General features: G+C 36.9%; 1 protein-coding gene across 9 annotated transcripts in view; it reads right to left on the bottom strand.

Annotated features, from left to right (window-relative positions):
• The window catches only part of MARCHF8 (membrane associated ring-CH-type finger 8), a 123,659-nt gene that overhangs the window by 91,430 nt on the left and 10,831 nt on the right, over window positions 1–21,398 (bottom strand). For 3 of the 9 annotated variants that reach the window (XM_053207428.1, XM_027062555.2, XM_027062559.2), the window contains exon 2: window positions 10,322–10,383. The exons of the other annotated variants lie outside the window; for them this stretch is intronic. The gene's annotated coding sequence lies outside the window, so the exon portion shown is untranslated. The remainder of the gene's footprint in view (window positions 1–10,321; window positions 10,384–21,398) is intronic. 9 annotated transcript variants of the gene reach the window in all.

Below are 21,398 nucleotides of genomic sequence, written 5' to 3'. Positions count from 1 at the left end.
TTGGTTCTGCCTCCAGCACCAGCAGGTTTTGTGTGTGGGTATGTGTGCATATATACATATGTAAATGTCTGTGTAACATCTAACTATTAACAGTGCAATTGGAGAGCATCCAGAAAAAGAACGAGAGTGGAATCACAAGGGAATTTTCACTTTTGCTATACAGATTGATTTTTTTTTCCGTTATGCTGTACCACAAATAAAACTTCCATTGTGAAGAAATGATACCTACATAAAGTAGAACATTTCAAGGCCTAAAGGGAAAAAAATATGTAGTAAAATCAGTAAAATTTAATACAGAATTTATGAAAAAGCCCCATTCATACTTTGACAATTCTTGCCTTAACATTTATTTATTATTGAAAGAGAGAGACAGAGTATGAGCAGGGGAGGGGGCAGAGAGAGAGGGAGACACAGGGTCTAAAGCAGGCTCCAGGCTCTGAGCTGTGAGCACAGAGCCCAACGTGGGGCTCAAACCCACAAAACGCAAGGCCATGACCCGAGCCAAAGTCAGATGCCCAACCAACTGAGCCACCCAGGCGCCCCAATTCTTGCCTTTTAAAATCAAATATTCTAAGTGAATATATCTTTAAGAAGAAAAGGTGTGGTTTAAAAAGTAATAATTTTCTGGAAATTTCAATTATTCAAGAAGAACATAAATTTTAGGAAAGGAATGAATAATTTTAGTCTGTTCTAATTATCTAGAGATGATAAGCTATTGAATAGATCATAAACTTAACAGGCCATCAGAGGAAGCACAATATAAAAGTACAAGATTCAAAGTCAGGGAACCTGGTCTCAGTCCTGGGTCTGCTACCACTGCTAGTGAGCCTGTGGCAGAACAAACATTAACAGAGAGCTCACTGTACCAAAGACCAGTTCCACGTACTCCACATATACTAAATAAATCAATCTTCACAACCCTATGATATGGATCCTACTGTTATGTCCATTTTACCAACTGGGAATTAATACAGAGAACTGGACTGCTGTGCTAAGGGTCCCTCATCTGGTGAGGACTAGCCCAGATGGTCAGCAGCAAGCCTAGTCCTAGAGTGTGTGTTCTGAATCACTTAGTTTCCTCAGTTTAGTACATCTCCCTACTTCCTGGTATAATTCATATTGAATTATAAATTCAATGAAAATATCTCTTAATGAAAAGAAATAATTTTGTTAATGATAATGTCTTTTAATGACTCGTAATGAAAATATCTTCAGCTGAGGTTCTTTGGAGTCTAACAGACTAACATTGAAAAAATATATATAAGCTCACAAATTTTACTTTACACATGAAGAAATAGGTCTCTGTGAGAGCAGAAAGAACAAATACCAGAAATAATATTTGAAGTGATAAAAGCTGAGATTTTCAAAAATATACAAAAGACTTAGATCAAGATTCAAGAAAAACATAAATAAAAGTTGAAAGTAAAAGAATTAAAAATGTTAACACTCATTTCTCAACTGAGAAGTGAAAATTAAGAAATGGAGCCAAACAGGGGTGCCTGGGTGGCTCAGTCAGTTGGGTGCCTGACTTTGGCTCAGGTCATGATCTCACAGTTTGTGGGTTCGAGACCCATATTGGGCTCTGTGCTGACAGCTTGGAGCCTGGAGCCTGCTTCGGATTCTGTGTCTCCCTCCCTCTCTGTCCCTCCCCTGCTCATGCTTTCTCTCTCAAGAATAAGCTTTTTAAAAAAAGAAAGAAAAAATAAATGGAGCCAAACAGAAATCGTAGAAATGAAAAGGATGAAAATTCAAATTAAAAACTCACTGGATGGGGGCGAGGGCGTGTGGGTAGCTCAGTTGGTTAAGTGTCTGACTCTTGGTATCTGCTCAGGTCATGATCTCACAGTTGGTGAGACTGACAGTGCAGAGCCTGTTGGGAATTCTCTCTCTCCCTCTCTCTCTGCTCCTCCCCTGCTTGTGCTCTAAATAAACAAATAAATAAATAGAAACTTGTTTAAAAATCTCTTTAAAAAAAATCGCTGGATGATCTTAACAGTAGGCTGAAGATGACAGAAAGAGTCAGTGAACTGGATAAAAGACCAAAAGAAATTATCCAAGATGAGAAATGGGAGGGAAAGTTGAAAAAAAAAAAAATGAACAAACTCTCACAAATCTGTGAGATAATTTCAAGAAGTATAATATATATATAATTGGAGACACAGATAAGGAAAAGTGTGAAACTGCAGGCATAAAAAGTATATGAAAATACGATACCCAAAAACTTCTAACATTTGATGAAAAACACCGAATTGTAAATCCAAGAAACTAGTGGATACTAAGTTAGGATCAACATAAACAGAATTACACTACAGCATATCATGACCTACTGCAAAACAAAAATAAAGAGAAAAATCTTGAAAATGCCTAGAAAGAAAGAACAATAATAAACAATATGACAGCTGATTTTATCACTAAAAAAGCAGCCAAAAAACAATGAAACAACATCTATAATGCTGAAAAGAAAAAACCGTCAGCTCATAATTCCACACGCAGCAAAAAATCTTTCAAAAATGAAAGACAAGATATTCAGATAAATGAAAACTAAGGAAATTCATCCCCAGTAAATGACACCTGATAAAAACTAGGATCTATAAAAAGGAATGAAGGGTTCCAGAAACGGTAAATATGTGGTAAATATAAAGAACTACCTTTCATTTTCTCCCTTTAATTCCTTTAGAAGACACAGGCTATTGAATACAAGAAGTTTAACACTGGGGCTTATAATATAGGTATATGTAAGATATATGACAATAACATCACAATGAATGGGACAGGAATAGAATTATATTTTTACAAGGTTCTTATATTTTACAGGAAGTGGTATAATATTAACTCTAAGAGTAGGAATAGATTGGGAAAGCTAAGGATGTACATTGCAATTGCAAATGTAACTGCTAAAAAATGTTCTTAAATGGAATACTAAAAAACAGTCAATTTGCCCCATAAAGGAGGGAAAAGATAACAGAAAAAGAAAAAAAAAGAGAGAGAGAGAGAGATCTAAACCCAACTATAGTCAATTCTCATTATTCACATTAGTTATGTTTTTAAACTTGCCATGAGTACTGAATTAGCAAATACACAACCATTACTCCTAGGTGAAATCCAGAATTAGGTTCCTGCAAGCCTTTGGCAACTACACTTTGGTCAACCAATCAATATATAACCTCGTTTTATGTTTGTTTCTGTTTCAAAACACCTTATTTAGCAAAAATATACTGTTGGTTCATTAACACAGAACCCAAGACCAATAGCACTGTAACTCACATCTAAAAGGAAATTTATCTAACATGTCTATTTTCTCTGTAAGGCACATCACAGCCTCTTGTACTAAGGAACACTACATAGCACCTCACATTGTGTTTAGGGACTACTTTTTTTTTCATAAATAAAATTTTTAAATAAAAATAAATTTTAAAAAATTCATTTTTTTTCAACAAAAATATGTTTTACTTGAAGCATACTTCAAAACACATGGTTCTAAAAGATATATATAATACATCCATCCAAGAAAAATAGAACACATTTTCTTCAAGTACACACAGAAGAATCCCCTTGTTAAATCACATAAGACATACACTGTATGCACTGTATGTTAGCCAACTTTACAATAAATTATATTTAAAAATAAAAATATTTTTAAAATTACATAAGACATAACAAACATTATAAATTTAGGAAGATCGAAATCATACCAAGTATATTTTCCAACCACAGCGGTATAAAACTAAAAATCAACAATAAAACAAAGCTAGAAAATCTACAATGTCAATATTAAATATTTAATATGTAAATATTAAACAACACACTACTGCATAAGCTACGGGCCAAATAAGAAACCGAACAGCAAATAAAAATACGTCTCAAAAAAAAAAAAAAAAAAAGAAACATGTCATGTGAAAAGGCACTGAATACACTGCAAAAAGGACACATGCTTACAGTATGAAAGTTGAAACAAGAAAGCAGAGTATGACTTGCTCAACCTCAGCTGGAAACATGAATATCAGATGACTCAAAATTTTCACTGCCCTGTGCATATCCATGAATGTCCTTGAGAGCGTTGCTGAGTACTGATTTTGGGGTTACAAATAATAACTTTTAGTAAGCAGACAAACTTGAAAATACAGAATCCGTTAATAATGAAGATCAACTGTGTATTAGTAAATACATTAAGTATAAAGGGACTAAATATTCCAATTAAATGGTTCAGATTGTCAGACTGGGGGAAAAGAGGAAGAAACAAACAAACAAGACCCAATATACCATGTCTGTAAGAAATACACTTTGAATATAAAGACAAAAGTTAAAAGCAGGATGGAGGGGCGACTGGGTGGTTCAGTTGGTTGAGCATCCAACTGTTGATTTCAGCTCAGGTCATAATCCCAGGGTGAGTGTAGAGCCTGCTTAAGATCCTCTCTTTCCCTCTGTCCCTCTCCCCTCCCTCCTTCTCTAAAAATTTTTAAAAATTAAAAAATTTTAAAAAGAGAATGGAAAAAGATATACTTAATGATAAAAAAAACCCCACAACTTTTCACAACTGACACAAAATGAAATTGTAAAAATCTGAATAGCCATGTATCTATTAAATAATTGAATTGGTTAGCCAACTCTTGCAAAAAGAAAGCTCAAAGCTCCAATGTTTCACCAGTGAATACTATCAAACATATGAGAAAGAAAATTAGGGAGGAAACACTTCCCAACACATTTTAGATGACTTGCATAAACCTATTAGCAAAACCTAAAAAAATTATAAAACTACCACAAATCATGAATACAGGTTATAAATACAGATGAAAACACTCTTGGCAAACTAATGGAAAAATCAAAATCAGTAACTTGAAAAAGGGTAACACATCATGACCAAGTGGGGTTTATCCCAGGAATATAAAGCTGGATCAACATTTCAAACCCATTATCTTTTAATATAACAACAGATAAAACAGAAGCATTTGAAAAAAATCAACATCCATTCATTTAAAAAAAAAAAAAAGATCCATCGATTAGAAAAAAACAAACAAAAAAACCTCTCAGAACACTACAAAGAAAAATTTCCTTTATCATATAAACCCATGGCAAATAACATAACAAAATCCTCAGGATTTCCCCACTCTGGACAAGTATGCCAACTCTCACCACCATACTTAACAACACAGAGGAGATCCTAATCAATATAACAAGGCAAGAAAAAGAATTATAAGATATAAAAACTGGAAAGAATGATGTAAAATTGTCTCTTTTCACAGATGACATAATATTAACAAATTCCTAAGAAATCTAAATCAGTTTAGCAAGATTAATCTAGGTCAATTTAGCAAGGCTGCAGGATGCAAGGTCAATATACAAAATTCAAATGTATTTCTATATACTAGCAGCAAAACAAAAATAAAATGTTAAAAATTTATCTTAAAATAATGTCAAAAGCACAGTAACTATGAAAAATTTTAACAAAAGTCATGCATGCCCCATATACTGAAAACTAAAATATACTGAGAAAAATTAAGTATCTAAATAAATAGAGACATATACCTTGTTTGTAATTTGGAAGATTCAGTACTGAAAAGATGTTGATTCTGCCCAAATGAGGATTCCATTCACATTCCTACCAGGCATCTTACAGAAATCGGCCATTTGATTCTAAAATTTATATGGAAATGAAAAAGATCTAGAACAGGCAAAACAATCTTGAAAAAGAATAAAGTTGAAGGACTTACACATCTAGACTTATAAAGCTCAGTAATCATCAAACTATGGTTCTGGTCTAAGGACAAACAAATCACACCAGGCACACACTTATATGGTCAACTGATTTTTAAAAGAGGCACCAAAGCAATTCAATGGGGGAAGAGAAAGAAAGCCTTTTCAACAAATGGTGCTAGAGGAACTGGATATCCACATCAGAACAAAAAGATAAACTTCAATCCCTATCTCACACCATAAACAAAAAATAATTTGAGATGGATCACATATCAAAACTAAAAGCCAAAACTACAAAATTCCTAAAAATAAACTTAGGAGAATATCTTTGCACCGTGACTGAAAGCAACATGCAAAAGCATTTCACAGAATTCAATATTTGCAGGAACACTAGAATGTACCCTCATGGTGTTGGATAATACTGTCAGTATCAACATAAATCTGTTTTTAATATATATACATGCGTATACATAGATGCATAAGTAAAGAATACAGATATATGTGTGCATGTGTGTGTATACACCCACAAACATATCCTGGCTCTGTCCATTAAAAGGGGCTAAGAAGTAACAACACACTAGTTGCAGTAAGTACATCACGCGCCCAAATCTTGTTCCCCACTTTTCCTTGGAGAAAAGTTTGAAGGCTGAGGCACACAAAATGAGCCCAGAGAGTCTTGTCATACCAGAAAGCAAATAAGTACTCAAAGAATTGTGGACATATAACAAGAACAATGGCATCAATTGGAAAAGGTTCACATGGACCAAATCCAGAACAATTAGAGTATCCAAATAATTAGAGTAGTAAGTTATAGGCCACTAAATACGAATATAGCTATGACTCACTCAAGGAAGCAACCAAATAAATGAGGGGTGGAGGAAAGAAGGAAAGCTCTTCTTCATAGCAGAATGTCAATAAATACAGAAGGAGGTATGGAGTTGGAAAATCACTGGATGCTAAAACCAGTGGGTAAAAGCTTGATGAGGAACATGGTATTCACAAAGTGTCAATAATTATTAACCTCAAAGGGAAAAAGTGTATCCTGGCAGTGGAAAAATCTAGCAGACAGCAACTAAACCAAGTTTTCAATTTTCTCACCAATACTGAAACTATCATCAAGTGGCTCCTAATACGATGCACTGAGAAAAATAAAGTTTTTTTGTTCTTTTGTGTTTTCCCTGTCTAAAATGTATAATCTGAATCTAATCATGAGGAAACTTCAGATAAGCATAAATTGAGGGACACTCTAGAAAATAACTGGTTTGTACTTTTCAAAAATTCAATGTCAAGAATGACAAAGACAGGCTGAAATACTCCAGATTAAAGGAGACTAAAAAAACATGAGCTCACTATTTATCATCCCATATTCCAGCAATGTCGATAACTCAGCTATCTCACAGTATTTTGTTCAGGCAGCTTGACTTATTAACTATCATTTACATCACAGTTCACTTTATCGACTAAACCAACTTGGTATTTTTATATCATCTAAACAGGGACAGCATGTGTCCACACTGTAAGGACAAGAGTTCGCAATCTCCACCCATTCCAAATGGCTGTGTTAGTTTTGGCATATGGTCACATAATTCTTGGCAAAGGCAATAAAAATGATGCATGCAGATAAAAAAAAAAAAAAAACTCCAGTGTGATTTTGAATTGCATACTGGGCAGGGAAAACAAAAGAACAATAAAGGACATTATAGAGACAATTGTTCAAAATGCAGTATGAACTGTGAATTAGGTAACAATACTGTACCAATTATTAAGTTTCCTGACTAATATTTTCCTGTAGTTACATAAGAGAATGCCCTGGGGCAGGGGGCGCCTGAGTGGCTCAGTTGGCTTAAGCATCCGACTTCAGCTCAGGTCATGATCTTGCAGTTCATGAGTTCCAGCCCCATGTTGGGCTCTGTGCTTTTCAGAGCTCAGAGCCTGGAGCCTGATTCAGATTCTGTGTCTCCCTCTCTCTCTTCCCCTTCCCCCCCTCCTCTCAAAAATAAATAAACATTAAAAAAATTTTTTAAGAGAATGCCGTGATTCTTAAGAAACACACATATTAGACTAAAATTAATCAGAAAAACATGCATTTACATATATGCATAGAGAGAACATGATAAAGCTAATGGGATAAAATATAAACAATGGGGGAATCTTGATAAAAGATGTGTGGTCATTCTTTGTATTCTTATATTTCTAGAAGTTAAAAATCATATAAAAAAAGTAACACATAACATAAAAGATATAACTGAAAAACTGAAAAATGTTTTGACAAATATGACAGAAAAGGTTACTTCCTATAATACATAAAGAAACCTCATAAAGGAATAAAAAAAGTAACAAAAGACTAATGGGAAAGGATACATACCGTTGATTTACAAAAGAAACTAATAAACTTTTAAAGGAAAAAGAAAAAACATCAACTTCGCCACTTTGCTAACAATTTAAATAGGCAAAGAAACACAAGATGTTTTCCATCTCTTAAATAGTTGGCAAGGATGCCTTAAAATGGCCACTCAAAACCCTGCTAGTGAGAGTGTTAATTAGAACCTTTCAAAAAAAAAAAAAAAAAAAACTTTCAGTAAAGCAAAGCAGTTCAGTAATATAAATCAACAGCCTTAAAAATATCCACACCATCTCACCCAGTGATTCTAGCTCATGACACTATCGTGAAGAAATCATCTGAACTGTGGATTTAAAATGTATGCCCAAAGATATACACCAAAGGGTAAGTAGCAAAATTCTTTGAAGCAAGCTATATGTTCAACAACAGAAAAATGGCTAAGTAATTAGAATACAACCATAAATGCAATATGCAGTCATTAAAAGTTATTAAAAATGGAAATTTTTTAAAAAATATTTTTTTAATGTTTATTCATTTTTGAGAGAGAGAAAGTGAGCAGGGGAGGAGCACAGAGAGAGAGGGGGACAGAGGATTCTGAAGCAGGCTCTAAGCTGAGAGCAGAGAGTCCAATGTGGGGCTCAAACTCACAAACCGTGAGATCATGACCTGAGCCGAAGATGGACACCTAACCGAGTCACCCAGATGCCCAAAAATGGGGAATGTTGAGCAATGAATGTTAAGAGAATAAAGTTTATAAAGGGGTATCTGGGTGGCTCAGTCAGTTAAGCATCCAACTCTGAATTTCAGCTCAGGTTATGATTTTACGGTGGGCGGGATTGAGCCCCAAATCTTTGCACTGACAGCTGGAACCAGCTTGAGATTCTTTCTGTCCCTCTCTCTCTGCCCCTCCCCCGCTCACATGCAAAATAAATAAATATATATATTTTTTTTAAAGAGGGAATAAGTTTATAAAAACAGGCATTCAGGATGACCCTGACTAGGTAAAAAAAAAAAAAAAATTCATAAAGCACAGAATAAAAGTACTAACAACAAACACTAATTGTCTGAATATATAAGCAAGGACTGTGAACACCTGTTCCAAGTCTCAAGTTAATCTATGGGCGCTCTCCTTGCCCACCCTTCACTGTCTGCCCCCACCCAAGACAGAGCTACTGCTCCTTACATGGTTACCTGCCTTGCTCTTTCAGCACTCATCCTTTCTTAAAGACATGTCACCATCCCTAATTGCACTCATTAAACATTTGCTGCTTCTTATTTACAAATTCTCTCACCTCATATATGTAAAAAAAAAACCCAAAAAACTATTAACTCTAGCTATTTAATTTACCTCAAAAATGAAATTAAAATTGAACACGGAAGTTCATCAAGAAGCAGTTTCTCTCTTCTTTGTTTCTTTCAAATAAAAACATTAAAGAGAGAACATCCCTGGAGCTTTCTTTCAAAACCCCAGACTCCCAAGGCAGGCTTCAGATAGCATTAAGACATCACATACCTGATGAGCCTGATACCAGTGTCACTTCAGCTCACTTTCATGTCAGAGAACATTTGTTGTTAAGTCTAATCATTAGCTGCCACTAAAAAACACACTCATCTGTGTGTTGCAGTGATCAGCCACTACCCAGGGCCACACCTTAACTCCAACTCTGACCTATTCCCCATGGACTCCACTACCTCTGCCCTATTCCCCACCTTCCACTTGGCAACTTTCCACCTAATTAGCTGAGCCGAGCAGAGCACAGCCAAGGGGAGGAGGCCGTGAGCAAGGCTAGCAACATGGAGAAACCAGATGGGAGTAGGATGACCACAGCTGTGGCAGAGGGCTGGCTGAGAAGCATCCATAAGTCAGTGGTTCTCAGCCCGAGCAATTCTGCCACCCAGGGGACTTTTGGAGATATTTTTGATTGCCATAACTGTGGTAGTGTCATTGGCATCTAGTAAGAAGAGAGCAGGGATGCTGCTAAATATCCCATAATGTACAGGACAGCCACCCACAACAAAGTATGCAGCCCAAACCTCATTAGTGCTAACACTGAGACACCTGCTGTAAATTGATTTATCCACCAGTACAGCCTAATCCCAACTTAGAAGGAAAACAGCACTCAGTGGGTAAAGGAAACCTGAGGTAGGTTAGGAAACATACATACACACACACAACTTCCTCAACAAGATGCTAAGTCAGGGTGAGAGAACTGTTCCTTCGGTGACCAAAATTCTACCTTAGGAAATAGGAAAAAGAGCATGATAATGTTAAAAACGTAGTAAGAATACCTTTTTCCCCAAGGGCTTGCTCCTCCACGTATATTTCTTCAAAGACTACTTCATAGCAGAAACTGTAAGAAGATAATACTATCAAAATTGCCCATCCAGACTGGTAAACCTCTCTAGAGAAGTTGGCAATGCACTCACACAGTCAATGACAACTTTAGCTGCAGATCTCAACAAGATTTAAGAACCCAAACTCAAAGTTCCCTGCTTAGCTTCAGAAGAAAAAAAAAAAAAGAAAGAAAGAAAATAGCGGGGTGCCTGGGTGGCTCAGTGGGCTAAACGTCTGACTCTTGATTTTGGCTCAGGTCATGATCTCACAGTTCATGGGATCGGGCCCCACGTAGGGCTCTGTGCTGTTGGCAAATTCTCTCTCTGTTAGCAGTTGGGATTCTTCCTCTCTCCCTTTCTCTCTGCCCCTCCCCCACTCAAACTTGCTCTCTCTCAATTATTTATTTTGTTTTTATTTATAAAAAAAGTGGCAAACATTCACAGATCGGTCAAAACAAAGAAAACAACAGTTCTGCTCTTCCCACATGAATCATCAAAAAACTACACAAGACTTAGGAGGAATGACTTTTTTTTTTTAATTTTTTTATGTTTATTTAGTTTTTGAGAGAGACAGAGCACCAGTGGTGGAGGGGCAGAGAGAGGGGGAGACACAGAATCGGAAACAGGCTCCAGGCTCTGAGCTGTAAGCACAGAGTCCGACACAGGGCTCGAACTCAAAGACCAGAAGATCATGACCTGAGCCGAAGTCGGATGCTCAACTGACTGAACCACCCAGGCGCCCCAGGAATGACATTTTCAAAACTGAGAACAAATAACACTTAGTCTACACTCTACCAAAAGAAAAAAAAAAAACTGCAGATAGAAAAGAATTTCGAATATGAATGTCATTGTTATAATTTAGTTAAAGTCTGTGACCACTCTGCCAGACTACAATATGGCTTTTCTTGATTATTTTATAACAACTTTATCATGTCACGATTTCCACCCATGGGAGGCCAGAAGGTTACAGAAGTTATCCAGCACTATCCCTGGCTGAGGTATAAATCACTTTGACCTGACTCTGAAGCATCATTTGCCGGTCTGAACTTGGCCTTTGTCCTTTCAGTGTTAGGAAGGACTTAAGGTGGCCCATTTCAAAGTTGGACAGGAGTATCTGTTAGAAATGTGTCCATTATGCTGAGTCAAGAGCTCTTCCCTTCCATCTACAAGTGTCAGTTTTGCCCTAGGTTAGAATCAGTGAAACAAACCTAATTATTGATCCATCAGCCCTTACTGTTTCTGTAAGATTATCATACCCTCCCCATCCCAAGCCTTTTTCTTTTCTTCTCCAGGCTATAAAATGTGCTCTCCTCATGAACTGTGTTATAGCTAGCTTGATTACGATTCAGTGAGAGACAAAAAACAAACAAACAAAATAGAAGAGTTAGAAGCAATCTTAGAGATCAACCAGTTCAAACCCAAACCCACTCTTATAAATGAATAAAGTAAGGCAGAGAAAAAGCAAGGTTGCTTGCTTGCCAGAGGTCAGGCAGTTATTTAAAGAAAGTCGGGAGTGGAACTCAGGTTTCCTAACTCTTATGCCTAATGCTCTCAGAACTATACAAAGTTGCAAAATATGCTGTGTTAAGTAACAGAATTGACATAATTTCTTTAAAGTTTTATGATAAAAAAAATAACTTTCAGTTTTAACAAGTTAAAAAAAAAAACTTCACACCTCACATTGTCACAAACACCCTATGAAATAGTATAACTGTTATCATCCCCACTAGATGCATGGAAAACCCAGGCCCAAGGTCATACAGTAAACACTGCAGCTGGCTCCAGGGCCCATATTCTTAACTATGCTACCTGAGTAAGTACTAGAACATCTCTAACATTATCTCATCTGAATTAATAAACTTAAGACTTCCAGTAATTCTTTAAAATTTTAATGCTTTGATAGAACTTAATATAAAAGTTATCCTTCCTAAGAACATATTAAAATTCTTTAAAAATTCATGATAAATGTAAAGGATTACAGCATAAGGATTATAATTGATAAGCTATAAATTTAAACGATATATTATGCCAGTATTCCTGGCATGTCATTTTATTTTTTTTTAATTTTTGTAATGTTTGGGGCGCCTGGGTGGCTCAGTTGGTTAAGCATCCGACTTTGGCTCAGGTCATGATCTCACGGCTCGTGGGTTCGAGCCCCGCGTTGGTCTCTGTGCTGACAGCTCAGAGCCTGGAGCCTGCTTTGTATTCTGTGTGTCTCTCTCTCTGCCCCTCCCCCGTTCACGCTCTGTCTCTCTCTCTCAAAAGTAAATAAATGTTACAGAGCGTGAGTGGAGGAGGGGCAGAGAGAGAGACACACAATACAAAGCAGGCTCCAGGCTCTGAGCTGTCAGCACAGAGACCAACGCGGGGCTTGAACCCACGAGCCGTGAGATCATGACCTGAGCCAAAGTCGGATGCTTAACCAACTGAGCCACCCAGGCGCCCCTAAAATGTCATTTTAACTTAAAGATCAGGTTATGGTATTAAAGTATCATCATCTACATCAACTACCCTGAAGAGATTCACCTAAAAGCAATCTAATCTTTCTTGGGTAACACAGAAGCGGTCCATTTACAAAATGGAGCTTTTTGAGAAACCTTAGGCAAGCAGAGTTCCATGCTCTCAACCATTTCTCAAAGACTCTCCCAAATTAAGATTGTGTGCCATAAACAAAACAAGCACTAGGCAAATAAAATATTACATCTGCCTAATTCATACTAATGTAATAAAACATAAATAAGTAATAAAAATATGGATTAAATATTTAAGATTAGCTCCTCTTCCATCAAGACTCTATTAAAATGACAGTGATGCAACTTTTAAAAAAGAAGCTTGCATTTCTGGGAAGATAGAATAAATATTCTTTTCCCTACCTGCCCCCACTATATACAACTAAAAACCCTGGACATTATAATATAAAATATAAGATGCTGAAAGGCAGAGAAGAAGATAAACCAGATAGGAACCTCAAGATTCAAGGAACAACATAGTGTTGGGTTTCCTGGGTTTTCTTTTTGCTTCACACAACCCAAACTTACAGCTGAAGAATTGGCAATTCAGAAACACCAAGGGGTACAGACCAAAATAAAGCCCCAAGAAAAGCCAGCTCTTTCGAACCCAACAACCAGAAAAGGGTAAGTCCAGAAAGATAAAAAACTTTAAGACAATAAAACTTTTAGACATCTTACTCCAGCCAAACACCACAGAAAAAAACTGCAGCTACACTCCTACCCAGTCCAGCAAAGACAGAAGGTAGACTAGATTTCCACTCCCACCAAGATGTAACAAAGCATCCCAGTATCCCCATCAGGATGGTATTAGAAAAAGCCAAGTTAACTAGCTGGGACTTTCATCCCCACCATTTCTATGCCTCGGTAAAAAAAAAAAAACAAAGTCTCAGCAAAGAAATATAGAATATAATGAAAAACCAAAAGGCAATTTCAGAACTGAAAAATATAATTACCAAAATACAAAAATCAATAGATGGACTCAAGATCAGAATGGTGGGGACAGAGAAAAGTCAGTGAACCAGAAGACAGAACAATAGAAACTACCCAATTTGAATGACAGAGAAAAAGCTGACTGAAAAAGAAAAATGAATAGAGTTTCAGGTACCTGTAGGACTGTTACTAAAAAGCTAATAATCATGTCATCACAGAGTGCCAGGCTGAAAAAGCACTTGAAATAATGGCTGAAAATTCATTCCCAAATTTCACAGATGTATATACTTACAGACTCAAGATTCTGAGCAAACTCTAAACAGGATAATCCTAAAGAACTCCTCACCAAGATATGTCATAGTCAAATTTTTGAACACTACAAAAAGAGAAAACATTTTGAAAACAGTGAGAGAGCAGTGAGAACGCAGTGAGAGATTTTTCCTACAAGGGAAAAATCATCTAAATGATAGCAAATTTTTCATCAGAAACCACAGTGGCCAAAAAGAGACACAACACCTTTTCAAGGGCTGAAAGAAAAGAACTATCACCTTAGAACCCTATATCCAACAAAAATATCCTTCAGAGAGAAAAGGAAAATCAAGACATCCTGAAATGAAACTATGAAATTGTGTCACTAGCACATGTACTCTAAAAGAATGGAATGGCTACATGATGTTCTCTAAACAGAAAAGAAAGAGAACTTTAACAAAGTACTGACAAACAGTTCAGGAAATACGAAAATTATAAGCCATGACCAAATGAAGTTTATTCCAAGGATATAAGATTTGCTAAATTTTTGAAATCTATAATGTTGATATACGACATTAAGAGGCTCGGGGAGCCTGGGTGGCTCAGTCAGTTGAGCGACCGACTTCGGCTCAGGCCATGATCTCACAGTTTATGAGTTCGAGCCCCGCATCGGGCTCTGTGCTGCCACCTCAGAGCCTGGAGCCTGCTTCTGATTCTGTGTCTCCCTCTCTCTGACCCTCCCCCACTCATGCTCTGTCTCTCTCTGCCTCAGAAATAAACATTAAAAAGAATTTTTTTTTAAAAGAGGCTAATAAATAAAATCACATGATCATATCAATGAATGCAGAAAAAACATCTGACAAAATTCAACACCTGTTCATGATAAAAAACTCTCAGGAAAATAAGTAAAAAATTTCCTTAATTTGATAAAAAGCATCTACCAAAACAAAAAAAAAAACCCCAAAAACTAAAACATTAAAAAAACCCTACACCTAAAATGACATTTAATGATAACAGACCAACTGATTTCCCCATAAGACTGGGGAAAAGGCAACTCTTGTTTCACATGGTGCTGGTAGTTCTAACCACTGCAATAAGGCAAGAAAATGAAATAAAAAGCACGCAGACTGGAAAGTAAGAAATAAAACTGTACCTATTGCAGTTGGCCTGACTGTCTATATAAAAAATCCCAAGGAATCTACCAAAAAAGTCCCATAGTAAGCAAGTTCAGCAATATTGCGGGATATAAGATAAACATTACTAAAATTATTTGTACATACTAGAAATGAAAACAAAGACACAAATTAAAAATAAAACAACATTTATAATCATAAAAAAATGCATACTTAGGTGTAAAACAAAGATCTTTTATGCTGAAAATGATAAAATGCTGATAAAAGAAATTAGATAATTAATAAAGACACATACTGAATACATGGACTAGAACTCAACAGAGTGAAGATGTCTACTCTTCCCTAGTTAATAAACAAGTTTTACAAAATTCCTATCAAAATCTCACCAAGATTTTTAGTATATATAGACAAGATTATTTTTAAATGTATATGGAAAAACAAAAGATTTACAATAGCCAAAACACTTTTGAAAGAAAAAAACAGAATGGGAGAAACCAGTCTACTGATTTCAAGACTTTAATTACAGAGTTACCATAATCAAGACCATGTGCTATTGGCAGAGGAACAGACATACAGATCAATGGTACAGGAGAAAGAACGCATAAACACACCCACACAAATATGCCCAAATGATTTTTGATAAAGCAGTTCAATGGAGGAAAGGCAGCTTTTCAACAAATAGTACCAGAGCAACAGGAAAAAAAAATAATAAACCTCGACCTAAGTTTCACACATTATACAATTATTAACTCAATAGTTTATGGATGTACATGTATAACATAAAACTATAAAACTTTTAGGGAGAAAAAAAAGCATAGAAGAAAATCTGTAGGATTTAGGATTAGGCAAAGAGATCTTATACCTGACACTAAAGTCATGATCCCCAAGTAGAATAATTTACTAACTGGATTGCATAAATATAAAAACTTTTGCTCTGCAAAGCGTGAAAGGAAAAACTACAGACTGGAAGAAAATATTTACAAAGCACATATCTGACAAAGAACTAGTATCCAGAATATATAAGCAACTGTCAAACTCAATTTAAAAAATCCAATTAGAAAAAAAGCAAAACCAATTTGCAACAACATGGATGGAACTAGAGAGTATTATGCTAAGCAAAATTAGTCAGAGAAAGACAAATATCATATGACTTCACTCATATGTGGAATTTAAGACACAAAACAGATAAACATAAGGGAAGAGAAGCAAAAATAATATAAAAACAGGGAGGGAGACAAAACATTTAAGAGACTCTAAATATAGAGAACAAACTGAGGGTTGCTGGAGGGGTTGTGGGAGGGGGGATGGGCTAAACAGGTAAGGGACATTAAGGAAGACACTTGTTGGGATGAGCACTGGGGATGATTCATAGGGGATGAATCACTGGAATCTATTCCTGAAATCATTATTGCACTATATGCTAATTAACTTGTTTGTAAATTAAAAACAAAGAAAACAAAAAGGCAAAAGACATGAAAAGACTTTCACTGAGAGGATATATGGTAGCAAAGAGCATATGAAAAGATATTCAACCTCATTAGCCATTAGGGAAATGCAAATTAAAATCACCATGAGACATCACCACATACCTATAATAGGTATAAAATAAAATAAAAAATGGTTCCAACACCCAAATATAGGCAAGGCTAAGGAGAAACTGGACCACCCTTATATTACTGGGAGGAATATAAAATGATACATCCACTCTGGAAACACTTTGAAAATTTCTTTAAAAACTAAGTGCAGGGGGTGGAGGGCCTGGGTGGTTCAGTTAGTTAAGCATCCGACTTCGGCCAGGTCATGATCTCACCATTCGTGAGTTCAAGCCCCGCATCGGGGTCTGTGCCGATAGCTCAGAGCCTGGAGCCTGCTTCAGATTCTGTGTCTCCCTCTCTCTCTGCCCCTCCCCCACTTGCACTCTGTCTCTCTCTCTCCCCCCCTCAAAAAATGAACATTAAAAAACAAACAAACAAAAACCAAACAAACAAAAAAACCTAAATGTGTGGGGGTGCCTGGATGGCTCGGTCAGTTGAGTGTCTGGCTTTTGGTTTCCGCTCAGGTCATGATCTCATGGTTCATGGGTTTGGGCCCTGCATCAGGCTCTGTGCTGGCAGTGTGGCACCTGCTTGGGATTCTTCTTTCTCCCGCTCTCTCTGCCCCTCCCATGTGCATGCGCGCTTGCTCTCTCTCTCTCTCTCTCTCTCTGTCAAAATAAATAAATAAAGTTAAAAAAAAAAAAAAACTAAACTTGTGATTATCATACAACCCATCAATTGTACCCCAGGACATTTATCCCAGAGAAATGAAGTAATTTGGTCATGCAAAAACCTGCACACAGATGCCTGAATTAGCTTTAGTCAACCAGATGTCCTTTAGTAGGTAAATGATCAAACAAATTACAGTACAATAAGATGTACCAAATTATGGTACATCTATGGTACATACCACAGAATACTACTCAGCAATAAAAAAGGAATAAAAAGGAACTATTTGGACATGCAACAATCAGGATGAATCTCCAGAGAATGCCAATTCAAAAAGGTCATAATTTCATTTATATAACATTCTTAAGAAAGACAAATTGCTGCAATGGGAGAACATATTAATGGTTGCCAGGGGTTAAGAAAGCAGTGAGAGTGGGAAGAAGTGAGTATAACTATAAAAAGGGCAACATGAGAGATCCCTGTGGAAATGGAAATATTCTGCATCTTGACTGTAACAATGTCAATGTCCTGCTCCTGACAGTGTACTGTTAACTTTACCAGATGTTAATTCTGGGGGAAACTAAATAAAGGTTAAACAGGATCCCTTACAATTGCATGTACACCTAGTTACCTCAAAATGAAAATTTTAATTTAAAGAAAAAAAGATTTTAAATAAGTCTGCAAATGAGAGATTTTAACATGTTTTTGAAGACAGAAAATATGGAAATATTAACTTAGCAAGGTGGAGAAAGCCACAATGTAAAATACATGCAATGATGGATAAAGACACAAAATGAAGTAATTTGCCTATAAAACATCAAGGGGCTCACACTTCATGTTATGAGTGGGAGCAAGCAACAGGCCAAAAAAAAATCTGTAAATAAAACAATTGGTCCACTGGACACATCCTCAACCAGAAACTGCTACCGGAAGTAGGGTGCTGTCATTAACACAAACCTAAATAACTTGTATTTATTTAGTCATCACTCTGCAGGCAATGAGGAACTTCATACTATAGAATGAAAAGATGATGATCCACTTTATGCAATGTAAAATATTTAGGAACTCTGCTGACTGGCTGTAACTCAGAAGGCAAACCACACACCTGATGAACTTTAAGCTTTGAGGGGCAAAAATCTGCAAATTGAAAACTACAGTGTGTATTGGTTCCTAGTGGCTATTTCTAGCAAAAGGTATTACAAGAAAGAAAGAAAAACTCAGAGAAGATCAGATTATAGTGTGACATTACAGATGGCTTCCACTGAAACAAGATAGAGGTATAGAGGCGGGTAAGCAATAAAGTATCTCTCAAAAATAAATTTGGTTATTTGTACTCTGAATTGACTGGAAGCAAATGGATAACAAGTGTAAGTTTCTGAGGGAAACAGGGGTGCCTGGGTGGCTCAGTCGGTTGGGCGTCTGACTTCAGCTCAGGTCATCATTTCGCGCTCCGTTGAGTTTTGAGCCCCGCGTCAGGCTCTGTGCTGACAGCTCAGAGCCTGGACCCTGCTTGCAATTCTGTGTCTCCCTCTCTCTGGCCCTCCCCCGCTCACACTGTCTCACTCTCTCTCTCAAAAATAAATATTTTTTTAAAAATTTACATTTCCGAGGGAAATACACTGGCAGAGAAACTACAAGCCCACATTTAGAAGGTCTCTGACTGTTCAAGACCTAAAAGCAATTTCTGGGAGTCTAACCTTCTATTAAAAGACCAACTTCACAATACCCAAGGAGACTGCACGCCAAACATCAATTCTGGATGTGTGATGAGGCCAAATAAGATCATGGAAAAAGAAGAACTTCCTAAAGGTTGATCCCTGGGGCCATGAAGAAAAAGGAAGGTAAAGAGTTTCTCCCATGGAACAAAATCAGAATCTAATAAGAAACATCCTTTCCTTCCAAGGATGGGAGCCTTCCTTTATTATATCTGCCCATAAAGATTAAAGAACTGTTACAAGAGCGCCTGGGTGGCTCAGTCCATTAAGTGTCCGACTTCGGCTCAGGTCATGATCTCACAGTTCATTCGTGACTTTGGTTACCGCATCAGGCTCTGTGCTGACAACTCAGAGCCTGGAGCCCGCTTCCAATTCTTTGTCTCCCTCTCTCTCTCTGCCCTGCTCGCATGTGCGCTCTCCCTCTCTGCTCAGAAATAAACATTAAGAAAAAAAAACAAAACTGTTACAGAAGAGTGACTACTGTCCCTCTATGCTTCACCTTCCAAATAGGACAGTTTACAAGTCATGTTGTGTTCTTACTGTAATACTTTCTGAGGGTTGAGGAGAAGGTGTGTCTTCTTAGTTCACTTGACTAAGAAAGGCTGATGTGGACCTGACAGCTGGCCAGGCATCACTTAGAGATCCTGTACTTTGAACTGAAGGCAATGGCTGGTTCGATAGGGGATTAGTGTGCTCTGGGTGTGGGAAAAAGAATGAAACAGTTTGGAGACCAGAATGACTAACTGAAACAGACTCAAGGCAATTTACCTACTACATCATTTCCTGTTTCCGGGCAAATGGGAGACTACATTTTTCAGTCTCTTTTGCAATTATGAGAGGCCATGTGACTGATTCTTAATAAGAGGACAGTAATATTTTCCACTTCTAGGCCCTTAAAAACATTCATTAAGATCCTTCATCCAGTTCTCTCTTCAACCGCCATCTTTGTTGTTCCTACTGTAACTGTTACCATGGTATAGCACAGCCCAGGGGTTTCAAAATTTGGGGTGCATACAAATCATCTTATTCTGATGCTGTAGATCTGGGATGCAGCCTGAGATTCTACATTTCTAATAAGCTCTAAGATGATACCAACATTACTGGTTTATGAACTAAATTTTGAGGAGCAAGGGCTTAAATTACCAAGATCAATACACAATGAGAGAAAGATGATTCTCTGGAGAAACTGGCCTGGAAAAAGGTTTCCCACATAGTGACTGACCTAGAGAATTCCAGTCCACATTAAAGCAGGCTGATGGAAGGCTCTAGGAGGAAAGACCTCCAGAAAATTATAGAGACTGAAAAAATATGGATAATGAGAGAACATGATAAAAAGAATGTGTATATGAAAAGTTATGCCACTGAAAAATGAGGTAACTTTAAAAAGATACATAAGAAAGAAAAAGCAATCACAAACTACTACTTGGCTCTATAGAACAGAGTGGTCACTGACTACTGATTTCAATAAAAATAGGGATATAGCCATAGTTGGAATGCAGAAAAGGTAAGTGAGGAGTTTAAGATGCCCAAATCCAAGTAACAAGAAAGCAATGCATAATCTAAAACTGATAAATCAATAATGTGTATAAGCATTAAGTTTAAAACTATGAAGATAACTACCATAGAAATAAGAAAACAGAAGTTGCCGGGCCGCCTGGGTGGCTCAGTCAGTTAAGTGTCGGACTCTTGATCTCGGCTCAGGTCATGATCTCACAGTCTGTGAGTTCGAGCCCCGCATGGAACTGTGCACTGATGGCGCAGAGCCTGCTTGGGATTCTGTCTCTCCTTCTCTCTGCTCCTCCCCCGCTTGTGCTTACTCTCAAAGCAAATAAACAAACTTATATGAAAAAAAAAAATTATAAAAAAGAAAACAGAAGTTACCTGTTTTTCATTATAAGCCCTCTGTGTTCACTATTTTAAACAATATCTAAGTATTTTGATGAAAACTTAAATGTCAATTTTAAAATACAGAAAAATACAGGCGCACCTAGGCGGCTCAATCAGTTGAGGGTCCAACTTCAGCTCAGGTCATGATCTCACAGCTCATGAGTTAGAGCCCCGCATCAAGCTCTGTGCTGACAGCTCAGAGCCTGGAGCATATTTCAGATTCTGTGTCTCCCTCTCTCTCTGTCCCTCCCCCACTCGCACTTTGTCTCTCTCAAAAATAAAAAAATTTAAAAAACATTAAAAAATTGTTTTAAATAAAAATAAAATACAGAAAAATATAGAGAATTGGTAACAGACAATACAGGCAAGGGAATGGAAAAAAGGGTACCTACACATTATTAGGG

This window comes from Acinonyx jubatus, chromosome D2 (genome assembly GCF_027475565.1).
Source record: "Acinonyx jubatus isolate Ajub_Pintada_27869175 chromosome D2, VMU_Ajub_asm_v1.0, whole genome shotgun sequence".
Lineage (NCBI taxonomy): Eukaryota > Metazoa > Chordata > Mammalia > Carnivora > Felidae > Acinonyx > Acinonyx jubatus.
Note: the sequence above shows the minus strand (reverse complement) of the source record. Positions and strands in the feature narration are given on the sequence as shown.